The 27,547-nt window shown below is 40.4% G+C and overlaps 1 protein-coding gene across 1 annotated transcript in view; it reads right to left on the reverse strand.

The window, feature by feature from the left end:
• Positions 1-27,547, reverse strand: part of COL4A6 (collagen type IV alpha 6 chain) — a 108,295-nt gene that overhangs the window by 41,485 nt on the left and 39,263 nt on the right. The window lies entirely within an intron of this gene.

Consider the following 27,547-nt stretch of genomic DNA (forward strand, 5'->3'; position numbering starts at 1 on the left):
TTTTTCCTATCATCCAGCCTGAGTCTCGCCTGGCACTTGAGGGCCATTTCCCCTTGCTCGATCTATGGTTGCCCAGAAGACGCCGATGCCCACCTCACCACAGCCTCCTTTCAGAAAGCCACAGGGTCCCTACTGACCCTCCTTTGCTCCAAGCTAAACAAGCCCAGCTCCACCAGGCGCTTCCCCTCACACCTGTGCTGCAGACGCTTCAGCTGGATCTGGAGCACAGGTGTGGTGGGAAGGAAGGGCTTTGCTGCCCTTCCCCGACTCGCCGCAGCGCTCAGGGCGCGGGGTCGCTGTCAGGAATCCCCTTGCCCGGAGGAGCCCGAGCGCAGGAGGGAGGGGAGCGCTCCGCGGGTGCAGTGCCGGGCGCTGCCGGCAGAGGGCGCGGCCCCCGCGGGTTGGCGCTGCCCGGCTCGGAGGTGCCGGGGAGGGCCCGGCCCGGCCCGGCGTTACCGCGCTCGGAGCATCCCGTCGGAGCCGGCGTTACCGCGCCCTCAGCGCCCGGCCCGGCGTTACCGCGCTCGGAGCATCCCGTCGGAGCCGGCGTTACCGCGCCCTCAGCGCCCGGCCCGGCGTTACCGCGCTCGGAAGCACCCGGTCGGAGCCGGCGTTACCGCGCCCACAGCGCCCGGCCCGGTCCGGCCCGGCGTTACCGCGCTCGGAGCACCCGGTCGGAGCCGGCGTTACCGCGCCCACAGTGTCCGGCCCGGCCCGGCGTTTCTGCGCCCACAGCGCCCTGCGGGGCCGTGCCCAGACAGACACCACGCCAAGCTCCCACACTATCAGCAGAAAATGCGGTTTATCACAATGCTTTCCACCGGCAAGACGATCAGTGGATCACACAAAGTTGCCCGCGTAAAGAATCATGACTTACATAAAATAAAATAAAGGAGGAAGTTAAAAAATCCCCACACCTTAATAATTCCACCATATAATCCCCCCTCCCTTTAATTCTCATGTCCATGGAAGTGTGTTTCTCTGTTCCCTAACTCCGTAAAACAGCAGAAAGAATGCAGCTCCCTGCTGCAAGTGTTTTAGTAGTCTCAGCTGGAGACATACAAAGCCCTGACTCATGGCTTGGCAGGTACAAGACTTTTACTGTTAATTTAAAAACGCATTGTTACATGTTTAAAATCAAGCAAAGTGAAACAAAGTGTACAAGATTTAAAAAATTCTTTCTCCAGGATCAATTTTAGTACCTGTTTAGGCTAAAATATTTTTTCCCATATTCCATGTGTCTTTCTTCACTGTTGTTGTGGTTTTCTTTTACCTGCAACAATTCTCCCATATCGCCCTTACTGTTGTGATTGTTTCATCCTGGCTTTTTAACAGAGGTCAAGTGCATGTTTGATATTTCGTAGCTTTTCTGTCTAGACACTGTCCATACTGTGCGCTTCCAGAGGCACAGACTCACATCTGAAAAGGCTTTTATGTTGATTATTTTTAGCTTTCTTCACTCTGGGCTAATTATCAATGGAATCCTTTCTATTGGGAACTATATAATCAAAACATGAATCCCCAAATCTTCAGCTGTCCTTGGCAACCATACACAACAAGAAACGTTAAAAATCACATGCTTTGCTCTCACTGAAAAAAGTTAAAGCTGAGACTGAATTTCCCATAACCACAAGCATTCAAAGGCTTTTAGGCAACAATTCAATTACAAAGCTTGGATTGTGGACTGTTTACCTCAAGGCATCATAGCAGTGCTGAGGCATAACCTGAAAATGGACACAGTTACACTCACAATCTTACTTAGCTCTCACAAAAGAAATGGCATCCAAGAGCCCACCAAGTTTGCAGAGAAAACACACTGTGAATTCCTCATTTGTTTGAATTGCTAATACTTCTGTGTTCCATTAGCTTGATTGCCTGGTTAATGACAGTGTTTCACAATGACTGGAACTGATGGGAATTAACATTTTAGGAGGCTTTTGTTTTGCTCTGCTGCAGGTGGCTCTGAGAAATATACCTAGACTGGAGAGTAAAGACAAGCAACTACACCTTCTGCTTGTGTTTGGATGAGCAGCTCTCTGACAGAAGAATTAAGTATGTTCCCTGTGATTTCAGGGCCCACAGCCCCATTCAGGGCTCTCTCCATTTAGTGCCCTACAAGAAAGATTTTAACAGCACTTGAAGATTTTGTCCAGTGCCTTGGAGTGTCACTAAAGCATAAGGACACAGTAAAGTGCTTCTAATCTCTCTGATAATGTGATTATGCCATGATAATCAGGGTCTCAAGAATTCCCACTGTTTCTTTTGAAGTCCGTGTGGATGGAAATCATGTTTTCTATGCTGAAACAAAGGACTTGCCTTCACTGCTAAAAAAGCAGTATTTTTCGTCACTCAGCAGCACTCCCATGAACTGTTCCAAGATTAGAGCATTATAAAGAGCAGGCACAGTGGCATGCAGGAGCAATTCAGGGATAACAGCACAATGAAGACTCAGGTTTTACCACAAGGAAAACTTAGAGAGCTCAGTGCCAGGTGGAACTTCTGTCTGACCTCAATGTGCTTACCTAGTCTTTACTGTGCTTTAGCACCAGGGTTGCTCTTACTTATCCAAAGGAAAAAAAAGGATAAAACAACTCCTAGCAGTGAGGACAAGCTGAAATATAAAATGGGGATTACATCAAACAAAAACTACAACGAATCAACAGAGGTCCCTATTTTTAATCTTTAATGTTCAACATATATTACATAGTAGCCTGCAGAAAAGCCATTAGCAATTAATGCAAGTGTTTTGGTTTCCCAGATGTATGATAATTGTTTTTAAAGAGTGGAAAATTATAGAACGCTAATAACACCAAGCAATAACAAAGCCAATGAAATTACTTGTGAATGTTCTCTCAAATGCCCACTAGAATTTCATATTTGAAATTTATGACCTGCATTCTCAAACATATTTGTGCACCAGGCTTTTACAATGTAGCAGCACTCTAAATGAGATGCCTGTCTGTAATGAATATGATGCTGGTAAAAATAGTATCATTTTTTTATATACCTGGGCATTTGCACAGATAATTTTGGATTCTGACCAAGTTTGTTGTCATAAGATCAGCATGAATCATGTGCAGCTCTGTTCTGCACATATCCATTGCAAACCGTTACAAATACACAGCTGGCTCAGACATTCAGCTTTTCATTCTCAATGTGTGGTAAGCAAAGGCAAAAAATGCCTGGAAAGGGAACCTCCCATTGCTTCTGAGTCACCACATTGCAGAAGGCAGTAAAACCAAACAGCCTGAAAGTGTAATTTGATGGCAGTGTCTTTCAAGATGGAAAAGGTTCTGCAACATGTTCCTTCTTCCTTATAGCCTTTTAAATTCACCTGTGTCCCGGGGTGTCATGAGGAAAGGCTTGAACAATGGGTAATGATGGGGCCTCTGCTGCTGCCCAACCCATCACAGTTTCTCTATTGTCCCTACCCCTTTTCCAACTCTAAAACCCCACATAAATTTTCGCCCACTGAAGCAGAGCTGCTACACATAGTACTGCAAATTCCAAACATTCTTTTATTTCCCATTGCCTCTGTGAGCTTGGAGAATAAAGCATGAATCTATTTGATTTGTCACTGTGTAAAGGAACACACATGGAAGTGGTATGGAACCACTGGATAGGCCCCTTATTTCTGGGACAAAAACAACAAGTACATACTTACTTGGGGAACAATTCAACTGGCCTAAGTCACTGTCAAATGCCAACTCAGTGATTCATCACCATAACAAACACTGGAACCCACTAGGATAAATCTAGCAGCTCTGGTAACTGAGCAGAAAATACTACTGATTAGTAAATTTGCAGACTGCCCTATTTCAAGCAGCAAAGCACTATTCATTTTCTAAGCAAAATTAAGGTCCCGTGTATGAAAAGAGCAACTGAATTTAAATATGCTCACGTCCTCTGAAACTAACATGTGGTTCCTTCTCTAAGAGAATTCAGTGACCAAAATTTTTAAAAGGTTCTTATTCACGTTCTCTATTCCTTCACCATTATTTGCCCCATAAAACATGTTTTATTGACACAAAATATTGTTAGTGAAACATTTACTTCATGAGCAAATGCTTTGCTGTTTGAAGCATCTTATGCTTGTTTGATGACATAAAGGTGAACCAAACAGCCAACCATTAACTCATTACATTCTGGCCCTAAAAATGCATGTTCTCATACACTGCATACTCTAAGGCTGAAACTTTTAAGGAAGATCTGTGTTCCCAATTCCTGTTGGACAGCACAGCCTGTCCAAGGGACTGGTCCCTCAAGATGCTCATTCACACACACAGATTGCATTTCCCACTTAAACCAGGGACATTCTCTCTGATGAGAGCCACCATGTTACAAAAGCTGACCCAGGGATCGCCCTGAACTCAGATGAGGGCTCTGCCAGTGACTTACCAGTGCAAGGCAGCCGTGTCCACTGGGAGCAGCACAGCCCTGGGCCACCCTTCAGCTTCCCACCTCCACTTCCTCCCTTCTCCTCTCTGGTCTGCTCTGCCTCCACAGCAAGATTCCCACAGAAGTGGTTCCCTCTTGCTAGACAGACAGGGAGTAGCACAACAGAGTCCTGCTCTCAGCTGGGGCCCCACAGTTCTACTGTAATAATAATAATTACTGATGAAAACCCCTTCACCATTTTCCTAAATTACAGGTCAGGTATCCAGTGCCCTGCTCACATTCCAGAGTAAGTAATTATTCTCTCTACTGAAAAATGCTTTGTACTTTTAAAGAAAATTATTCTCCAGTTTTTCCTCTAAAAACTTAGGGCAAGTCCTAAGTCAAAAATGGCTCCTTTATTTCTGTCATATGATTAATTAATCCTCTACACAGCTTTTTACCTACACAGCACGAGAAGAATACAAAAAACTGTATGTGCACACAGAAATAATGGACCAGGAAATCAATCCTGTGCAACAATCCTGCTTTATTCAGCATCCTCCCAAAAATGCCATTGTTTTCTGTTTTTTCTCTGTTTAAGGAAGGATATTAGGGTGAATTTTTTTTTTTCATTTAGTTTTAACACAAGAGACAATTTTTTCATGTACCATATGAAATTCTTTAGTATCACAATGCCTTTCAGAAGTCTTCTGTTTATGCAAAGCAGCCTTTGGCATGCTCATACTGCTGGCTGTCAAGGCTGCTCTGGTCATGTCAGGACCAATTTTTAATGTAGTAAAATTGGTAATGTAGTAATGGGCAACTGCAGGCTGGGTTCTTATAACAATTTCAAATTTTAATTCATATGATAAAATCCATTTTCAAAAATATTTCTCTTATTTCCACTAAGCCTGACTAGACATGACTGCAAGTAGAAAATCTGGGTGACAAAAAATATGTGTGTATATGCATGTATGTGTGTATATTTATATATATGGGTTTACACCCTATTTTTTAACTGCTTAAAAAAATTATTGGAATTTGATTCCACAAATCATTTGATGAGTCCCATACTTCAGTAACAAAGTTGCAAAGGATGGCTTACCACATTATAAATACAGAACTACAGATGAACTCAAGACAATTTTTAAGAATATCTGTATTTTTTCATTGGATATTAAATCTATGAAAAGCCTGTTCCTTAGAATGCTTGATTTCCAGTTAAAAGCTTTCATGAAACATCCTGATCCAATCAATTCCACATATTTGCTATTTCTATTTAAAACACACAAAGAGACCACATACTGTCATCTTTTTCCCCACCATGGACAATGCCAGGAGTGACTCAATATGAACTGAGAGTAATTATTCCATTTTATACTTCACAACTTTCTGAAGCAACTATGAAAAATGTACAAAAGTGAAAAAGCATTACTTCAGCTTTGGTTGCTTTTTTTGCTTTGATGTTGTGAAATGTCCAAGTTAGATAAGAAATAAGCTCCTGTGGAAGGGTTCCAGGCCCCAGAGAGCACAGATAACATGAAAGGCTGTGAGAGCCCTTGTGGGCTGTAACATCTGTGTGAGAGCAGCACCACTGAGGCCACAGCTCTCTTGTGCTGAGCTCCAGACAGGAGGGGAGCCACAGGAAACACCACAATGATGGGCACTGCAGCAACAGAGAGATTTGAGTTATGGGGACTTTTTAAAGAACAAGCAGCAGGATGTACAAAGCAGAGTGATAACTTACATTGTATTCAATTAAACAAATAACCAATGTATGAAAATGATGAGTTAAAGCTTATTTTTAAGGAGCTGTATTACGTGTTTGAATTACATTTACTTGCCTTTTTCACGATCAGTCAAAATTATACCATTTTTTGAGCAAAAGAAAAGATTTGCAGAGACTAGATCCCAATGAATTGCATCACAGTGTCACCAGAGCAGAGGTGATCACCCCTGAATCTCCAGCTTACCCACTGTTTGTTTAAGCCAATTGGCTGTGAGCCCCAGGTGATATTTGGTCATCTGAGATTCAATTTTTGCTATTTGCCACAGCAAAAGCTCTTTTTGCTACCTTGACTGATATCTTTAGGGCCTTTTCGTGCTTTCAGTTGGCAGAGCAGTACAAGCTTCATACACATTCACTGTCAATGAAGACAATTCGTGCAGACAGCACATGAGACTGACAACAGGCACTCCTCTAAAATCATGCAGATGTTTAAGCCTGAATTGGAGGCAGCTGAGGAAATGAGACATGAAGGAGGAGGTAGCATAAGCAGGAACTGCTGCTGCACCTCATGGAGCTCTGGCACTACATTACACTCATCAACATTCAAAAAAAATAGGGCTTATATTGAAATATTCAATTATGAAAACTTAACAAAAATGCTGAAGCAAGTGAGGTCTAACTGACTTCAGTTTTTCATTCCTGACTTCAAGGAACAAAAGAGCACAGTACAGCCAAAGGTTTGAATGGTTTATGAGATTTTATGGTCTTTTGCAACCTCGGTTCATATTCTCTCCCTCAAGTCTTCAGTGCTTAATCTCTGAAAAATGTTTTAGAAAGCCTTTACAGTTCCCCGACCTGTTCACATAGGACAGCAGCTGTCATAACATTTTCCTGCCCTTAATTGAAGGAAGAGAATTTGAGTATTGTGTACATCTCTTGTCAGCAGAGTAAGTCCTGAGCTGAATTTTAATACAAAAGAATTCGTTATTTCAGAAGAAAACACAGGGTTTCCCTAGTAGAACTTCTTTCCATTCTCCCGGTGGCTGTACAGGAAAGCAGACAAGGTAGCATATGCAAAGTGTTTTCCTCCCCAGGATGCACACAGCTCATCTCTGGTGAGAGCATGGCAATGACCAAGGGCAGCTCCTTGGCACTCAGTCCCAACAGGGGGATGGTAGAATGACAAGTGAGGGTCTCAGCCCCTCTGTCCCCTGGCTCTCATGGCCATAAGTACATAAATGTGTATATTTATCATCTCTCCCACACATTTGGTAAGATCAAGCAAGTTATTTTCCACAAACAATTTAAAGGGATTTTACTTAACTCATTACAGAGGAAGACACAACATTAATCACAGATATTAGACAAGTCTCCTGGGGAAAACAGATGTTGAATTGCGGTAACTTCGTGGGCAGCCACATCAGGACTGCTGCCCACAAACCCACAGCTTCTGCCTCTCCTTAAGATACCCCCTTACAATGTTCAGGGATCTGCTGTGGGCTCATGAGGAAAGAAGAACACACAGTGTTGTCTTATTTTCCCTTCCATTTATCCCTAGCACCCCAAAGAACAAACCAAAAGAAATCTCAGTGTGTTTCTAAAGAACTGTTTAAGTGAGCAGTTACAATGAACTTGCTCCCCCTGCCTCTGGCTGGCATTTCCAAGCTGCCTTCCCCATGGACTGGAGTGACAGAAGATTCATTGTTGCAAAAAAATGTTGTCAGTAGAAAATTAGCTGTATTAAGTAGTGTACTGAGCAAGTGAAATCCTGCCAGTGTCAGGCCTGTTAAGACTATTAAAAGGACATTGTATCTAGAAAGGCAGGGAGGGTTCAGCCACATGCTGAAGCCGAGCAGACTCCAAACCTCTGCAGGGTCTGCTGTGTCCAGATCTGTTAATTTGCTTTGGGCTCCTCTCCAGTTCTTTCCTTTACAACAAACCCTTTTTTAAAAATGTCTAATTCCCCTTTGCAAGCAAAGGCTATGAAAAGTTAGTGTTTCCTCAGAGGCTGAACAGGGATGTGGGCTAAGAGTAGATCTAGCAGGAAGAGAGTGCCTGTACCACGTTTTCCAAGTACAGCTATTCCTTAGCAGAAAGGATGGTTTGAGATTCCCTGGTGCACTGAGGGGCAGAGCTGCTGAGTGTCACACACCCCACACAGGCACTGTCCAGGGGAACCCTGGCTGCACCTGGAGAGAATGAGAGCTGCACTCTGTGTGGGAGGGAGGGAGGGAGGGAGGAATTCTTTATTTTTCACACTTCTTACAGAAGTTTCCTGTGGTGCTGTCAACCATCTCATGGTAATCCAGCTAAACCAGAACAACTTATCTTGGTTTAAATGCTGCAAAATTAACAACTAATATAACACTCTTTATATTTAACAGCTTGTCTTTGAATCTTCATAAAAGGTGCTCAATCTTTGCTTTCTACTCTTTGTCTATCTGCAGATATTCTAGTCAGTAATGTGGCTGCTCATATCAGTGACATTCGTCTTACTGCATTTTGCAATAAATTAAATATCAAGATGAATTTTTTTGCAGAGATTACTTAGTATTAACTAAAATCATACAGATTTCTTTTCATATTTTGAATAAAACATAGCTGTGGTTTTTCAGTTGGTAATAATATCATCATTCAATAAAACTTTTCAATTATTGTTATTGTGTTCTCTGTTTCTGCAGAATGAAAAGTGTATCATTAGAAGATGAACAATAGAGATTTGGATCCCAAGTGTAACATTGCTATTCTAAAAGAAGATTTAAATGTCTGCATCCATTTATGCTTCTAGGAGTTTGTCTCTATTTGTCTCAAATTCCTGAAAGTGTGTAAAATGCTGAGATAACTGAATCTAAAACCTGAACCTTTCCTCTATTTTAGCTAGAAATCCCAGTCAGCCTATTCTGAACAACAATCTTATGACTGCTTTTTTGGCTCAATTTTATCATACTGGATTGTCCTATTATTTTTCTAATCTAATTATTCTATGGCATTTCACTGTTACACAGAAAATGTGTATCTGTAAATTGCTGTAAGTTAAGCAATGTTCCAGAAAAACAATCTTGTCTTTTTCCCTTTGTTCTTACTGATGCCCTACCATGTCCCTTCCCGTCTGATACTCAGTGTTTGTGCTATTACATCCAAATTAGTGCTGAGTACAATGTAATTCTGAAAGCAAGTCTGAGCCTGGCATGTGATATATGCAGCATGACTGCCTCTGAGACTTAACTACCATATCATGTACAACATTAATAGTCTAGTGAACAAAGTAGCCTATTTTTTGGAAAAGAAAAAAAATTACAAAACAAACAACAACGACAAAAAAGCCCCTCCACACATTTTTTCAGAAAAAGTATCCATCTTAGTCACTAGACCATGTTCCACATGCTAAACATTCTGTTTACAAGGGAGAAACACAGCAAAACTTCTCATTATCCACTAAGGTCATTCAGCCCCAAAGGATGCTTCTAGTTAGAAAGGCAGGCAGGGAAAGTAGGCCATGCACAGATCTGGCCAGTACAGGGTCAGCAGCAAACAATAGATTCTCTGCAAGCAGTTTCCCCTACATTTTGCCTCCCATAGCCTTCCCAGCATGTTCCTGGCACTTCAGAAAGGTCTGAGCAGCTTTCCTTGCACGGGGTTCTGCTAAAACCAACAGTATTTGTTGGAATAGATAATATTAGTCAAGATTTAAAACTCAGATGGGAACCATCTCATGCTTATTCAAGATAGCAGATTTAGAACAAAACCTCTTCCCAGAGATCTGTGACACAGCAGAGCCGAGGGGAGCTTTACAAACACGTAAACAATTCACTTTAAAGGAAAAAATGGAGTCTGTGAATTCTCATCCATACATTGCTTGGAAATACACAGGTCAAAGCAGGAGTGGAGACTAGCAGAGGTCTGCATATCTACTAACATAACATCTGGCCAGATTCCAGTTATCTCTAGGGGCTCAAGCAGAGCAGGTCCAGGCAAAATTTCACTGCAGGACCTGATAACATAAGCGCCAGTCAGTCAGCAGCTGGTTTACTGGACAGTGCCAGAGAATAAACTGCAATTAGTAAAAATAACTTCAAACCAAAGTCTGGGAGAGAAAAATAGAGGATTTTTCACTTGTCTTATACAAGTGTTGCAAATTGATCGAGGTAAGGATGGAAATGAACTTTTCACCTACTTGAATTCCCACTGGCTAAGGTATATAGAATAAATGATCTATTCCAATGTTGCTTGTCATCACATAAATTGTATGTTTAAGTCGTTGGACATTTATTGCGTGGCTGTATTAACACTCCAAAAAGCTTCATTCATTTGTTGGTATAAACCACACTTCCAGTCTGCTTAATCTTTGACAGACAGGTCTCATTGTCCCCAAAATCCCTCACTACACAATACAACAAAGACTTAAATGACTCTGTAGGCCTGCTCTGCTACCCACACTGCTCTGCGCTTCCTGCCCATATATCCCTGGAATTCATGACCATGCAGATTACTAAATTACACACTAGGCCAGGGATTAAGCATGGCTCTTTGTATGGGAGCATCTGAGGTCTGGAAGAAGATTTTACCTGTCACGGTCTGTGCTCACTGGGCCTTGATGGGAGACAGAAGGAAGCAGCACTGCAGAAGATCACAAACACTGGTGTGTGATAATCAGCGATCTGTGTTTGATGACAGGATAGCCTGACTGGGGCTGTCCTGCACACAGGTCTCAGCAGCTTTTCACCAGAGCTGACAATAACCAGCCTGCTATTTCCATATCAGCTCAGAAGCTTCTTCCTCCTCAAAATAAAAGGTGAAAGTGTTCCCAGTTCTGATGGATAGCAAGCCAGAAAATGGCCTTCACTGCACCCAGCAGAACTGAAAAGCCTAAGGGCTAGGAATGCATCCTGCAGTTAAGCAAACATGCCAACAAGACAAAGGGAGAGGTAGGGTAGCTCATCAGTTGTTTTAATTTAGCTGCTAATCAAAGCTGCAACTGTTTCTGATTGTTTTCAGAATGCTTTAAGGTTACATATCTGAAAGAATTAAAAATAAAACCAAGGAAAAAAGACCTGAAGTACCAGTATAAATTTAAAAACCTTAAGGATATTGAATGCCTTTTATCCACTGCTTTTCACTTGTAAAAACAGAATCTTTTAGTAGGCCTTAATCTTGATGTCTAGAAGAGACTGAGGAGATTAAAGCACTCTTTACCCCAATGTAGCTTACAGACTGGCAACTCCAAGCTTTGGTTAAGACTGTTTAGTAGTTCAGAAGTTACCAGGACAGTATAATGATGGAAATCAGGAAAAGTCTGTAGAGAGACACCACATTTTACAAAAACAAGGTATTTCCCTTTTTATCTTTTTAAGAAATAGTAGATATTAATTTTTTTTGCTTTTCTCCTCTTTGCATACATATTCTTCTAACAGCAAATACTGAGATATCACAGGTTTTGTTATGTTGATGTAACAATATTGCTCTGAAAGTTGATATCATATTTCTCATGTATTTTGAACTCACTTGGAGCACAGTGAATGACAGGCATTATCTAAGGTTTGAAAGATACAAAGTTCACAGCACAGCCACTTCTACAGATTTGTTTCAGACAGCACTCTGCTAAAAAATAACAAATGGGGACCAGTACACAACAATAAAGTGATGTTTTAGTTCAACATCGTCCTATTACATCAAAGAGTAGTGTCACTACATGCCAACATGATGACATGTCATTTCAGAGAAACTAAAACTGTCTCAGATCTGCAAATAGCCTTCCCACAGCTCATAAAAAAATGCAACCCCCCAGAAACCCTGGGATGACAAGCACTGGAAGTGGATCTGGTCTGCACAGACTCAGCAGGACTCTTTGGAAGTTGCTGCCAGTGCTCCTTTTGCAGCCAGAACAGCCACTGTAGAGCTACACAAACTACTCTAAGCCCTTTCCCTGGAGCCATCAGCCAGGACCAACCATCCAGCTGCCATTTGAGAAAAATAAGCAAAGCATACTTTAAAAGAATAGAGAAAAAAAGAATCCTCTCTTGATCACTGCTGCCATTTGAGAAAAATAAGCAAAGCATACTTTAAAAGAATAGAGAAAAAAAGAATCCTCTCTTGATCACTGCTGTAAACTGGCTTTGTACTTCCCTTGTTCCTGCACTCATTCCAACTTCAGTTAAACCACAGCTAGCTGCAGCAATGCTTTTCCATAGGATGTTTTTTAAAGCTTCAAACCATGCTGCCTAGCATGCAACAGACTGCCCTGAGCCCACACATACATACCACCCTTCTCACACCAGGCTAAGCTCTTGATAATCCCCACAGGCATTTGTAACAGCCTTTTAGCCAGCAAGAACAGCAGAACAGTGAGGTGGTTCAATGAACACACATTCACTTCTACAGAGTTTTAGATCACATGAAGACTGTGGTATCTTCTCAGTGACATCCCTGCAGACACATGAGGACGGCTGCAGTGAAGCACAGCCCTGTGCCAGGGACAGGCACCACTCCTCCACTGCCACTGCTCCTGCCAGCACAGCCCATCTTTGCTTGGCTGAAACAGCAAATAGATTTTTTTCTATCACTACATCTTTCTAGTGCTAAGAGTTCATACTGTATTCATCAAACAAATAATTGACTATCAGTACCAACTATTTCATTTTACTCTCCACTATGGCAATATGTGAAGTACACATTCTTTTCCAAATACTGAAGTGCACATCCTTTTCCAGCAGCTTCAAAGAGTTTTTTTTTGTATCTCCAAATCTAGCAACCTTCCATGAAAGCAGGACAGATCAGATCCCCCCTGGTATTTAGCAGGCCAGCACTTAGAAAGACAACACTATCTTGAAGATACTTTGTACCCCTGACTGTAAGTCAATCTAAATTATGTGGTGTACATACATTCAGCCATCCAATAAGGGTAAAATTAGTGACCTATCTTTCTCTAAATTAAATAAAAGAATGCTAAAACTTGATCCACACTGTGATGATTAGAAACAGGATATTCCACAGAGTCATGTGGTGCTTTTATGGCTCCTTAACTCTGCTGAGAGGCTGCATGACCTGAGCACACCCTCACCCAGTCAGGTATGGCCAGCTGGCTGCTGCCCCACTCCACCCCCAGCCCTCCTCAACTCCTCTGCTTGCTTGAATCAGATACTACCAAAATATTCTCAGGCTCTTCTTCATTGAGTGTCTTATCCTTCAGATTTGCCTGGGTGTATATTGGGAATGTTTTATTTTAATTAAATTGAGGAGCCATGAAATGAATCTTTAGATGTCTATTAATCTATTAATCTATTATGTCTCCTGTGAGCACTAAATCCAAATGCTCCACAGTTGAACACAGATGGAAGGAAATCCAGATCTGCCCTTATGTCCAGCTGGTTTGGGATCATTCCATGGTTTGGTCCCAGCTGTGTGTTTTCCTTAAAAAATCAGGACATTTAATGCTTAGAAGAAAAGTTATTTGGTGCAAGGCTTTTTTATTGTTTATACAAAGTACAACTGATCCTGATGTGTAACTGAGGCCCCAGGCCCTGCTGTACTGTAAATATTGAAAACAATCACCAGACCAAAGCAACCAGAGTCTTTGCACAAATGGTGCCTTCGAATTCTACTGGAAATGGCTTTTTATCTCCCACATTACCAGAGCTGTTACAGGAGAGAAATATTTCTAATTTACAGGAATAAATTGATCCTTCTACAAAGAGGGTGAAATAAATTTGTGTAGTACTTCTAGTAGCATGTAAGTTCAATGCAAGAAAAAAGTAATCAAGTAATAAATAAAGAAAAAGTAATTAATTGAAACAAAATCTCTTCCACAATTAATTTTACTTGTTAGGTTTCCACAAAAGTTATGTGAAAATATTTCAATATTTTTTCATTGATATATCAACAAAATAATATCTCAAACAGTACCTTCTGTGGAAAGAACATTAAAAATCAAACTAAGCAGACAATTTGTAAATATATTTTTTGTTTAGTCTGGAACACAAATTTTACACAGTACATACAACTATTAAATCCTATCCAAACAAACTCAGGGGCAAAGTAGATTATAAGAGTACATACCTAGAAATTTAGGTTTTATTTATTTCCAAAACTTGCGCAAAATATTTGGGAAATAATTTAAACATAGGAAGCATTAGCTCAGAATCAGCAGAAAGAAAGTAAAGTGCATTATTAGTCATAGCCACATTTCATTACTACTTCATCTTGCCAGAATAAGGTTCCTTCACTCTTGTAAGACAGTGGTTAAAATATTAGTTCCTGTAAAGCTGAAATGAGACCAAATCCTATATATTTAGCAAAAATTAGCAAAATCTACCAGTTCTGACAAGCAGTACTTGCTATGGTTTTTGGAAGCTCTCCAAAGTGTGTAACTTGACTAGCTAGCCGTGTTTAGGAGGGAGTTTTTGATATGCAGTGACATTTAGGAGCAGGCAAAGGGCACTAGACCTACAAATGTGTAAATTTGTTCAGAAGCCATTTACATTCCAAGCTGCCCAAGACCCCAGGCCAAAAGAGAAAGAGTTAAAGGTCTTCTATGTTCACATCTCATAGTGAAGTGAGCAGATACTTGCTGGAGGTGAGTGCTGATCAGAAAAGTTCTTGCTGATTTGTGAAATGGTTGGACAGCACCAACATTGCCAGTGTTGGGCAAGATGAGATAGAACACCAAAAACCATGGCTTAAAAGTAGTGCTCCCCAGTTTCTCTAATAAAATGCACAGCCTAGGATGACTTACACAGAAATAACCAGCTTTCAACTTTGTTTAGCTGTAGCTTTCATTCTACAAGTGAAGCTTTTCACTCGCACTTCTGTAGCTTAAAGAACATTAAAGTTTTTTATGTTTCTTCCAGGAGATACAACTGTTAAATACACAGGGAACTGTTAATTCCACACCAAGAGCCTGGATTATCCTCTGCAAAATAAGTTTGGGCTATTCTTTCTGCTTTCTGCCTAGACAAACTGTTCTCACTTCATCTCTACCTCTGGATATCAATTACACTCATGTAGTTACACCTTAATATGGAAACTAAGAGTAGATATACTCTTATATAAAGAATATTTTACATAGCCAGCATACTGGAAATACTGTGATCCAGGATCCCATTCATTTACCTTTTTTTTGCACAAAGCTAAAGTAGCATCACCAAAGTTGGCCAAGTGACTTCTTAATCCTAGCAACTGGTTTTCACTAATGCAAAGAACAGACCTCCAGCAAAGCTAAACCAGGAGAAACTGGTATTTCTTTGGTATTTCTGACACTGCTCTGAGAAGTGTAGAAATGCAGCAGAATAGAGTGAAATCAAGATCTGGTATTCACAAAGATTTGGTTATACACAGTTTTAGAAATATGTTTCTAGAACAGATATTTCTTGATTTAAAACTCTCCTGCATATACTCAGTAATTCAGTGAGTTCCTAATTTTTAATTTGGAAAGTTGAAGCAAACTTTCCTTAAGACTTCACTAAATCCCAGGTGTTCTGGATCTTCCCAATACAACTATAGTATGAGATGGAAAGTAAACAGTCTAATCCATGTATAAATATTTAATAAGACACTTGAGTCTGGAGCAAAATGCAGCTAACTTAGTGTTCTCTCTTTAGAATGCAAACAGATTAGCTGCATGACACAGTGTTAGTACAAACTTCCCTTGGCTATAAACATTTCCTGATGCATTTCACCAATAATGTAATGTATAGGAACAGAGGAAGGGTTTACTCTGCAAAGAGCTGTGGAAAAGGTCCAACCTCACAAGCTCCTCTCACCTGGTGATGCCTTTTCCTGAAGTACCTTGAGAGGTTCCCTGTGCATCATTCTCCTTTCTACTGGCAAAGAGGAACATCACCCACTTAAAAATCAACGGCAGACACCAACAGAAGATGCTGTTCTGCTTCATATATCCCCACAGAAAAATCTCAGCCTGGAATCACAAATATTTGCTGAAGACAATTCAGATGGGACCAAGAGCAGCCAAAAATTTTGAGATATTAAAAATGTACTATTTAATCTTTAATTTCTGTGTTACTCTCCTTCAGAAAAGGACCTCAAAAAGTGAGTGGCAATACATTTCCTCTCCCATCTCTTGTATCAATTCTATTCCTCTGCAGTAAAATCAGACCATTTTTGTGTGGCCTTGTGATGAGATAGGACCAAACCAGTAATATATTAAAACCACACTGGCCCTAGTGCTCCCTAATTAATCAAAGACTGAAGTGAGGCAGCTTCTTCACAGGGGATATTTCTATGGCTGATCTGTTGAGGGAATGGAAAAGTAGCTACAAATCCCCTGAAAACATAAAAGCCTCATAACTCTTCTGTTCACAGTTTACTTCACATCTATTTTCAGACCAAAATTTCCACACATAAAATAATGAGAAGTATAAGAGAAATTATTTAAACTCTTTGTTGAAGTGAATCAACTTACATTTAACATGATCACTTGCCATTCAAAAAGCCAATTTTTCATTGCCTGGGCCTATGACTCAACTAATATTCTAATGTGGCCAGAAACAGAAATTACAGAGTTATCAGGACCTGAAGTTGCCTTTTTTACTAAGAGAATTTCTATCCTCAAACAGGGTGCCAGGCTCTTCTCTGAGCTAAACTCCATCCATGCGCTCTGCCATTTTGAGCAGCAAACTTATAACACAGATTAACATTGTATATTGACCAGACTCCAAGTTGAAGCTTGTGCTTTGCTGGCACCTGGCAGGCAGGTGCAGTGTCTGTGCAGCTGGAGGAGTTGGAAAAGTTTGGGTAGACATTAAAGGAGAACTCCACACTCACTCCCATGGAGCTTGGAAAGGACAGCTCCACATTCCCAATCTGAACCACAGCACCCAAGATCCCCTGCAGCCCCTCAGCACAAGCAGTGTGGGAAAAGAGGCAGCTGGCCCTCTCCTAAAGACAGGAAATGCAAAGTGAAGGGAGCTGGGTGACCTGGGCAGGGATGTGCAGGTCACACACTCCTGCCTTGGGCAGCCTCTGACCTGTGCTCTGCAGACATCCACACAGCCCTGGGACAAACAGCTGGGACCAGCAGTACATGGAAGTGGAAACAGCCACAGGAACATGAAACTGTTTTCCAAGGTCATTGTGCCAGGTCATCTAAGATTTTTATGGCCACAGTCTGAAGCACTGAAAGCAATCCCAATTAACATAGCTGGCTATCAAGATAATAACCACAGCTGTACTATTAACAATGTGAAAACCAGTTATCCCTTTCTTTTTAGTCTCTTAACAATTATCAAATAGGGAAATTATCAAATCAGTTTTAATTACAAAATTAAAAATTACAAATATCAAATATTTGTTTGTGCTCGTGTAATTACTAGGCAAAAGCTAGTTGCACCTTATGCTTTTCAGTACATAAGAAAAAAGTAATTTAAAAATCCTAAAATAGGGCTTTAGTCTTCAAGTCACATATCTTTAATCTATTAGGCAAGCCCAAAGTAGAAGGAAGAAATGTGAACCAAATGCTGACTTGTTAGTAAAGCATAAGCTAAAAAAAAGAATAAGCATAGGCCAGATGGTTCTTATCAGAGGTAAGTCAGTATTCCTAAAGATTCTTTATTTTTGTTTGTCACAGTTATCTGTTCCTATTTGCAGTTAAAACAGAGGAAATTTAATTAAGTACAGATTTATTTGACAGGGATGTTATTTTTTTAATGAAACACACTCCCACTTCAATTTCCCTTATGCCAAGAGACGTATTCACGGAAAAAGTGGAAGATGGAAGAACAGAATGATGTTTCTAAAAATTCAAACATCATTAAAATGGGTACAACCAGCACCAAAGTTGCTCACAAGTTGATAAGACATTTTATGAAATAACAATAAAAATCTCAAACCCCTGTTAAACAGTTAAACAGTTCTCATGAGGCACTGCAAGTGACAGTATGGAAAATGGCAGAATTGTGCTGCTTGAAGAGGAGGTCTGGAAAAGATCACATATCTGGAGGTTCCAAAGAAGACTACTGCACAAGATGGAATGATCATTCAATTTCCACATCCTTGAGGGACACACAGCTTGTTTTTTTTCTCCATGGCAAAGTATACTGTGATACTGTAAAACATGAAAAATGCCACTGTTCCTCCCTTTCTCCTGCCCATTCCTGTTTGTCCATGTGCTGAAGAGAAAATCTTCACCTCTCTAGAGTAATTGATCTCATCAAAAACTCAACCTTAGGAACTTGTGTGTGTTTCTAGCAGCCAGATCACAGAGCTGACACCTCCTCCCAGGGTAAAACCCTGCACTGGAGCTGAGTGAAGTAGGATGAAGTTCTGAGATGTGACATTGACTCAGTATGGTCCCAGCTGAGTATCATTTGCAGAATAAAGTCTCAGTTTTGCAGAGGAGATCCAGTTTAAAGTAATGCACTTCCTCCAGCTATAACATCCTGCCAACTCTATACGGAGCACTCACACAACTCTTCTAAACAAATGTAAAGAAAAATAGATGAGGAGGTACTTCCCTTGAAATTGCTTCCGTTAACACAGATTTCACATAAAATTCACATAAATGCTTATTTGAACAGTCATTCTTAGAAGCCTGAAAGCAATTTGCTTTAAAGGTTTGAAAATTAAAATCCTGTCTTTCTCACAGATGTTGGGAAACCCCTCAATAACACCAATGGAACCCAGCTTTCCTCTTCAGTCCAGACTGGGGGGGTGATAATACTGATACACAACACAATAAAAGTGTGTCAGAGCCCAAGTCCTGCTTACAGCAGATACTGAGGAAATAAACCTTAAGACATCTAAATGTGGAACATGTGCCATGTGATTCTGCAAGAAAGAATAATCCAGAATACAGCATCTACATCAACTCTGTGAAGAAAACCCTGACTACTTTTTGTTATCCAGTGTATACACTCCAGCCACTGCATGCAGAACTTCTATTCATCCAAATGTTCTCAGGAGTTAATGCACATTCCAGCTGATAAAAGAAAAGGGAATGATTAAACTAGATTAGTTCAGGTTTTAGTCCTGATGTTAGAAAAACAAGTGAAATTTAATTATTTCACAGCTCTGGAAAAAAAATGGAGATAACACTTATGTCATTTATTGTTTCAAGAGAAAACATTACATCTCAGGAAAATTTCCTTTAAGGTCCCAGAAACACAGGTCTGTAAGGAATCACTGGGTGTCCTATTGCTAGTTTTGTAATGCTTTTGGATTTACAACTCAAGTACAGCTGGAGTTATACAGGGAATGACCACCTGCTGCCCTGATTTTGCATGCAGACTTTACTTCTTCAGTTTAAATTTGCTGTGAGACAAGCTGGGTTATATTTCCATAGCTAAGGATATTCCAAAGGTTGACATCTTCCAAAAACATTTTGTCCTCTTAGGAAGATATGCCCTAATTAAAGTGAGACAAGAAACCTCTTCTGCTCTGTTCTCTTTGCAATGTCTCTAAGTTTGGAGAGAAGATGTATTCCAGAAGAAGTGATTAACTGTTTTCAGAGGTCTCTTATTAAGGAGTACAGAAAGCTAACTTTTTAGAGGTTTATATCAAAATATTTTCTGTGAAGTCACTTTCCTGAAAATATACTTGAGTAAGCAACAGATTTCTTAACTAAAACTTGAAGAAACATAAAACAAATGTAATTCTCAGATAGTTGAAAGCACTTTGGAGCATGAGTTTTCTCCTACTGTATGTTTGTAACTGCCCTGCACTGCAGGACTTCCCCATCTCAGCTGGATCCTCGGCCATTAGTCATCACAATAAAGGAAATGAGACAACAACATCATGTAGGTATTCAGAACACACAACATTGAGCATCAAGGGAAATGAAGCTACACAAAGAAGCAACAAAACTTGTTTAAAATTTTTCTAGAAAATACATATCGCCTATATTTCTCATATCAAAACATCCTGACTTAGATTCCAGCTGTTCCTAGATAATCAGAGATGCCAGGGTCAGCAGTTCTCAACACATTTGGGAAGCACCACCACCCAGTGTTCCCAGTGAGGCTGCTGGTACACCTGCATGGAGACCCCAGGAAGGGCTGAGGTGAAGCTCTCCTGCACCACTCCAAACCAGAGGGAGCCACTGTGCTGGGCAGGTCCCAGAGTCTCTGTCCAGGAGCTCAGGCTACAGTTTCTGCACTTTTGAGAGTGGCATCAGTGTTGATCAATCCAAACCACCAGCAGTGCAGTTAGGAGTTCCAGTCATAAATAATAAAATCACTATACACAAAAAACTGACATCCCACTTTACTGAACAGGATCATTCATGTATCTTGCAACTACTGGGGGACAGGATGTCCACACTCAAAACAATCCTTTAGTTCCATGACCTACACTGACTAGCACAGAGGTAAAGTATGAAATTGCTGTATGTAGTGATTTTGCCTTCCAGAGCACAGGCTCTGCATGTGCACACTCCAGGAGCTTGGAGTTCTTTCTACACCAAAATCTATTCCCTAAGTGTAGCAGTTGCAGCAAACAGCTATGGCAAGAATACCCTGGCTGATGCAGTTCTCTTTTTTTATCCCTCTTCATTTAGAAATTTTTACTCTGTAGAATCAGATAGGAAATAGAGACACACAAGTAGACAGATGGTGCCAGTCTGGCAATAGAGATAGAAGCAAAAGAAATTTGGTGTTCAGAGGGATTTGCCACTGTTAAAATATATCCCAGCTTCAAGAGCAGGTGAAGAGCACAGCTCAGGTATAAAGCAGAACAAGCTCTCCTGTACTGTTCCAGCAGAATATCATGGATGAGAACATAAATCTGAGAGATCTGTCTAAAGAGATAGCAGCTTTATAGAACTTGAAAAACAGAATTTAGTGCAGAATTGCACCACCCTTAGAGCTAAACACCAGGTACTAAAAAATTCTTCCTTTACCATACACTGAGAATTCAGCACACGCGGAGTCATTTTATACAGACAGCTTTCTTTGATCATTTAAAAGAAGTATTGACAACCAGATGTTTCTTAATAGTCCTTCAAAACTTGTGCACTATTTGTACTGTTTTTATTATGGATCAAACCCAGAAATTCTGCAATTATTTTAACTTTCTGTTTATTAGTTTTGGCAACACTCTACTGCTTTTTAAAAAAAGACCCACAAAAAAACCTTTCCAAAAATCACTCATTACAAACAAGGACATTTGCATCTACGCTACTTTTCAGACTACTAAATTGTTTTTATTTCCAAAACAAGTAGCTGGATGCAATACCTGATACAATTCACAGTATCCTATTCTTACTAATGTTGCATCTTTCCTCCAAATTTGTCTTCTATTTTGGCAATTCCACAGAAGGTCAAAGAGTAACCCTAACATGTCACCCATCAAATCATCAAATCAGGACAGTCACAAAAAAAATGCTTATTCTATCAATGGATTTATGACTGATTAGAGAGCAAGAGCTAAAATTTCTCTAATCAATAGCTTTAAAGGAGGAGACTGGCAAATACCTGAACATTCCTCCTATTTTTGTTGACTACGTAAAGTCAAAGTTATACCATTTACACTTATACCCAGATTCTCAGCCAGATCACTCTGTATCCTACATGTTATAAATTCTTCTCTTATTCCCACTATGTTCTGTTATTTGGATGTTGCTTTATTTGTTTAAATTTTTTTTTAAGTGCCATCATTCCCTTTTATTCCTGTTTTTAATTTTCTTCACCATCAAGTGTTCAGAAAGTCAGCCCTAGCACTTTGCTGGACACCAGCAAACACACATGTTCACATGTTCTTCATTCACAAGGAGACAGCACCTCCCCATTGTCCTTGCCTATCACTGATGGACAATGTATAATCTGTTCTCCTCTCTCCTAAAATCTCCCATCTCCTACCAGGAAAAGCTACGACTCACACCAAAAATACTGCACATATTTCCCAGAAAACAGGTAGCCTGAGACACCTATGCATTCAGCTTTACTTCCAACTAACTGGCACTGCAGCCTCTCCTACCACTGCAAACACAGTTTTGCCTGCTTAGCCCCTCCATTGTGTGCTCTCCCTGGCTGCAGGCTCCATGACTGGCGTACTTCCTGCCTATCTGTTGCCTAATTAAGTTTGCTTTGTAGTAATCCCTGCTGTTGGCTGTTTTCCTGGCTTATGAACTGGCTAACCTGACTGTCAGCCAAATCTCCTCAAACTGGGCCTTGCTCACAGATTGGTTCTGTGATCCTTCTGTTTCCAAGGCTGACTTGCTCAAGGAATCACACTGGAAATTGCTGTCACACCTTTCACTTACTGCCAGCGGAAACTCTTTAAAAAAGACTCTTGTTTCTGCAAAGGGCACCTCTTCTCATTTTAAGAAGCTTAAAAAATAATTAGTACCAGGAATACTCTGAGCCAATCACACTTAGAAGATGAGCAAGTTTTGGAGTGAGGTGAGAGGAAAGAGGCATGACAAAAACGAGGTATTTAAAAAAATTTAACCTGGACAAAAAGATATACTCTAGGTGGTGAGTACTGCACATGAGTAATATAGAATGTGCTGGAAGAAAATGCCAATTTGGTAATTTCAAGGCAGGACATAGGTTACCCCTTCTTGTCCATAAAATGCTTAGAGAGGGAAGTCTTGTGCCATTTCTCAGATGTAAGAGGGTACCAAAAATCTCTCTTCAACTGAAACAGCATTGCAGGACTAATTGCACAAAATTCTACAGCTTTTATTAGGCAAAAGCCCAACCAGACAATTACATGTTTCTAAGACTCACGATAACATTTGTTTTTCTTGTCCTGGGCAGGACACTAGAGAGTTTATTTTCCTGCAGAAATTCTTAGTTTTCTTTCTGGCTTCAAGGTGAAGTGGCTGACAGAAAACAATTTTAAGAATATTTACAATTATTCTCCTAGATTGAATAAATAAATACACAAGAGAAATCGAAAGGTTGATGCTAGTCCTGTTCTAGGGAGTTACATGGCAAGTGAAACATCACAGACTCATCAAAGTCTCCATTCTATAGCCAAGAAAGGCAACGACAATTTTTACAAAGAAAGAATTTGGATACATGCTTTTATTCTCCAGTACTTAGGAAGCTGAGGAGGTCGGTACTAGGAAACTCCTGAACTCTCTGTTTTGTCCATATGGAGCAAATCCTCAGCACAGCTTATCACTTGTGGTCTTGGAGAAAGTGCCACAGATACAAAGTTAGAACAGAAGGTCGGTCGTGGCAAGGCTCCAAAGAGGGAGAGACAAGGCTAGTCTGGCTCTGCCTTCCCATCTGTCTGCACACCTAAATTGAAATCAGTGGGAGTGATGGCGCTGCCTTCAAGGGGAACAGCACGTTCCTCCTGCAGGTTACCGGGGTAGCCATGGCAGCTGGGACAAACAAGGGATGATACAGTTCCCATTCCCGGGGCAACGTGCCTGCACCCTCAGCTGCGCCAGCAGCAGAGCAGAGAATCACCGAGTATCTTTGGATTGGGAGGATTTATCACAGTACAGGGCAGAGGAACCCAATTCTGTGCCAGCTGAGCACAACTTCTAGGAGTCACCTCAGCTTCCATCCATATCAGTAACACCTCACCTCTGAGAAGCTCAGTTTGGGAAAACGAGAAACTTTCAGACTAAAAAACAGAAACAAAAAGGACATTCACTTGATATAGTGAAACTACACAACTTCTTAAACTAAGACAACTCACAGTATTGGAGGATGAAAAAAGGAGCTTTTTAAATGCCCAATTTGCGTCCCAAACAGTGTAAAGACTTAAAAATCCTGGGTTAAAGCTCACATGGAGCACAATTACTTGAACAGTGACACATCTTCACTGGGTTTTTCTAAGCCATCTGGAAGTGCTCTGTGGAGCACAGCTTGAAGACCTGTGTTCTGGTTGATTTCAGAGGTCCCCACTGCAATTACAAAATCTGCTGCCCTTGCAGGCAGAGTGAAAAACAGTGTCAGGTCACAGAGTTACCTCACCCACCCTGGTGACACAGAAATGCCATGGATCCTGGTTAGTTTTGAAAGCTGTGGAAATCTTCTTAACAAGATATATTTCCTAGAATATACTCAGTCTCCCTTAGTACACATGTCCTCTCAGACAAAACTGCAAACCAAATCACAGAGAAGGGTTTGCTGCCAGAGCCTCCATGGTCACCCTGCTTCAACACAGTTGTTACTGATACTGAATTCTACAAAATTTTCATGTCCCCATGAAAAGTCTTCCCAAAGAGATGATGCAAGACTGCACATAGGAACAGGTTTTGTCTTGATACCCATTGCATAAGGAACCCTTTCAAATGCAATGAGTTTGGTTTTATTTCTGCTGCTTTAGTATTTGGCATGGTTCTCATTAGAGAGCTAAGCTCAGTGTATTTAGGTTCAGTCAGGACGACATGTACAATAATTGTTTAATGCTACATTTGGCAAAGTTTGTTTTATTACTTTAAAAAAAACAAACCTTGGCAGTTGTTAAAAAAAGCAGCTGGCACGTAACTTGTTTGACTTAACTATTACCTCATTTTCTTCCAAAATATTTCCAGAACTTCTTAATGACAGCAAACAGATGGTCAACATTTTTCAATGTTATAGATAATCTTCTTCTCAAACCAAATGATGGCATTTTATATGTTTAACCAGAAGGGAACTGGAACAAGAATTAGACATTATTTACATATAGTCTATCTTTACAAAACTAACCAGATAACAATCCCACTATTACTTGTACCTGAATCCATGGTGAGCGCATTTAGCACTGCTCACACCTTGGCATTGTCAGTTTAAAAGAAATGGCAGCATCCCACAGTCTGTTTTGAATTTAACTGGTCAACCTGCAGGCCATGGGTATCCAAATGGCAGCACTATGTCCCACAGTGCTTGTCAAGCCAGGGAGTAGGAAGCCACATTGAAACACAGAGAAGTTTGAACCAACAGCATTAAAGAATTTTGTCACCAGCGAATATGTTTGTGTAAAGCACTTCTGCAAAAAAAGAATCATTTTGTTGAGTCGACACTTTCAAAGAAATTGTGTTTCTTTGTCAGGAAATCTCTGACTGCTCCAAAGAGAGTGATTAACCAGCCAAAGCAGAAATCAGCAAACATTATTAACAATACCATTTATAATTATTACAATCTCATAACAAAGAAAGGTCAACCAATCTTCAACTAATTATCACAAGAGAGACACTTCGTACACCCAGCATTAAGTTGAGGGGATTAGTTCCAGACAAAAGTTAATCTAAGATCTCTTGCCAGTGCGACATTAGTTTATGTTAGATAACAATTAGATTAATCATCCAAAGTTCTGACCTCAGGTTACACTGTTCACTGCATGGATGTTGAGGATCTGTCTAGCTTTTCTTGCTTCTTTGAATACCACAGTTATTCTATCAAAAACTGATTGCCCAGAGATAATTTACACTACATTTACTGTCATCATTTTAACTTCACAAAAATCATTGCATGTGTCTCTGGGCACATCAACCTTTCATTCAGATAGCAACCACATTTTTCAGCAAATCTCTCAATCTTAGTCAATTCCTCCTATTCACAGTGCTTTGCTGCAGCCTGTGGTGTAGTCAAGGAGTAGACAGAGAGGATTTTGCTGGAGTGGGACCAGGTCAGGGGATGGGTTGCCTGGCACATCTGATGCACTCCAGAAGTCCTTTAATGGACCAGTGTAAAGTGTCCACCATGTCCCCAGAACCAATTGCCTCATTCTACAGATACACCCCTTTCCAGCCACACCAGCTGCTAGAAACAGTCTCTGTGGAGATATTTTTTGAGACAGAAAAGTGGTTCTATAGTGCCATTAATAATTTTCTAATTGATAATATAATAAAATTTGAATGGGTTTTAAAGAACATATTATATATATATAGACATGATTACACATTACAGGGAAAAAATATATAATTAGCAATACCAATTTTTCCCAATTTACAGCACCTGTAAGCTGTAAAAGCTGCCTGGGACACAGCCTCTCCTGAGTAGTTTGTGAAGCCTTGGAAACAATTTAAAAATTGTTGTTCCTTAATTTCTTTTTTGGTGGGGGAGAATGAAAAAACCCAAAAGATTAGCTCCAGCACATGTTGAGCAAAGTTTAAAACAAACTCTAATATTGTTATAAATTCCAAGATAAGTGAACAGGCATCAGGAGAAGGTATACTTGCAACAAAGACTGGGTCTGCTACTTTATCTTCGTGAGTGTTTGATAGTTGATGACATTATAAAAACAAAAAAGCCAACATTATTATAAACAAATGCAAAATGAGCTGCAAAATGAAATTGTGCAGGCAGCCAACTATTTAGTGCTTCTTGATACTCTGAAAGTATGAAAAATGCCTCCTGTTCCCTGCTGACTTATCTGCAGAGCATTTCTTAGCAAGACAGCCACCAATACAGCATGAAACTCTCAGCAGCATTATCCCTGCCCATAAACTGTGGACAAACAGTGAGCAAGTGGAATGAAAAACACTTTTTAAAACACAGTAAATTCTTCTGACAGTCCCAAAAATCTTCTAGCTGGAGATCACTCACCTGCACTGAAACTGAACATATCTTTGCACTAGGATAGGAACTAGTATAAGAATTTACATTCGCCTCCTCATTTAACTTTTTATTTAATATGTTTGATTTTCTTTCACCTTTCCTCTTGTGCTTCATAATTTAATATAAAGCACTTTTTCTGCCCATCAGTTGTTGTTCCTAAAGATGACTGTATGTAAGTCTTGTATGCAAAAGTGGGTTCAGTGTAAGTTTGTGTTCAGACTGTCTCCTGTCCCAAAAAATTGTATGTACCAGGGTTCATTTGGGTACTATCACACCAGAATTCCCTTTCAAATTGCCTTAGCTGGATAACTGGTATCTCAGCTGGCCAGAAAAATGAGAGTAGGGACACTCTCATTTAGAAGAGATTTAGAAGATGCATACGTTCACCTAGAGACTCCAGCTAGGCAGGGCTTATGCAGCCTCTGGGAAGCTCTTTGCAGAGCATTACATTAACTTTCATATCAAAATCAGTACAAGTTCTAGCAAAGCAGTTTAGGGGAACAACCAGATCCAAAACTCCTAGGTTTCTGGGCTTCACTTGCTATTATATCTACTGTTACCCTATCTACCCATGTGTAGATATCCTCTTGAGCACTTCAGTAGTAAGAGCCACACTCTCAGTTTAACCTTTTAACTTGACCTCTGAGAAAACCCCCAGACAAGGTCCTACCTGGGAGCCTCCAGTGAAGACAACAGTTCTCCATGAAGAACTGGACTTCTGCACAAATCACTGGATTGCTACTCACACATCTTTACAAGACAAAAACTGATAAGGAGGGGAGAATGGCTGCAATGGCCAGGAGTTTGGCCACTGAATTACACAGAGACAGGCTTTTCATTAACTCATCATTAGATAAAAGAACCAATTCTGAATCACTGGCTAAGATGAAAATGCTTCCATAACAGATTTCTCCTTGTGCAGCCCTCACAGTAAATTGGATCATATCAAGATTCAATGCACAGCCTAAAATTGGTACAAGGTAACATT

Source organism: Ammospiza nelsoni, chromosome 15 (assembly GCF_027579445.1).
Source record: "Ammospiza nelsoni isolate bAmmNel1 chromosome 15, bAmmNel1.pri, whole genome shotgun sequence".
Lineage (NCBI taxonomy): Eukaryota > Metazoa > Chordata > Aves > Passeriformes > Passerellidae > Ammospiza > Ammospiza nelsoni.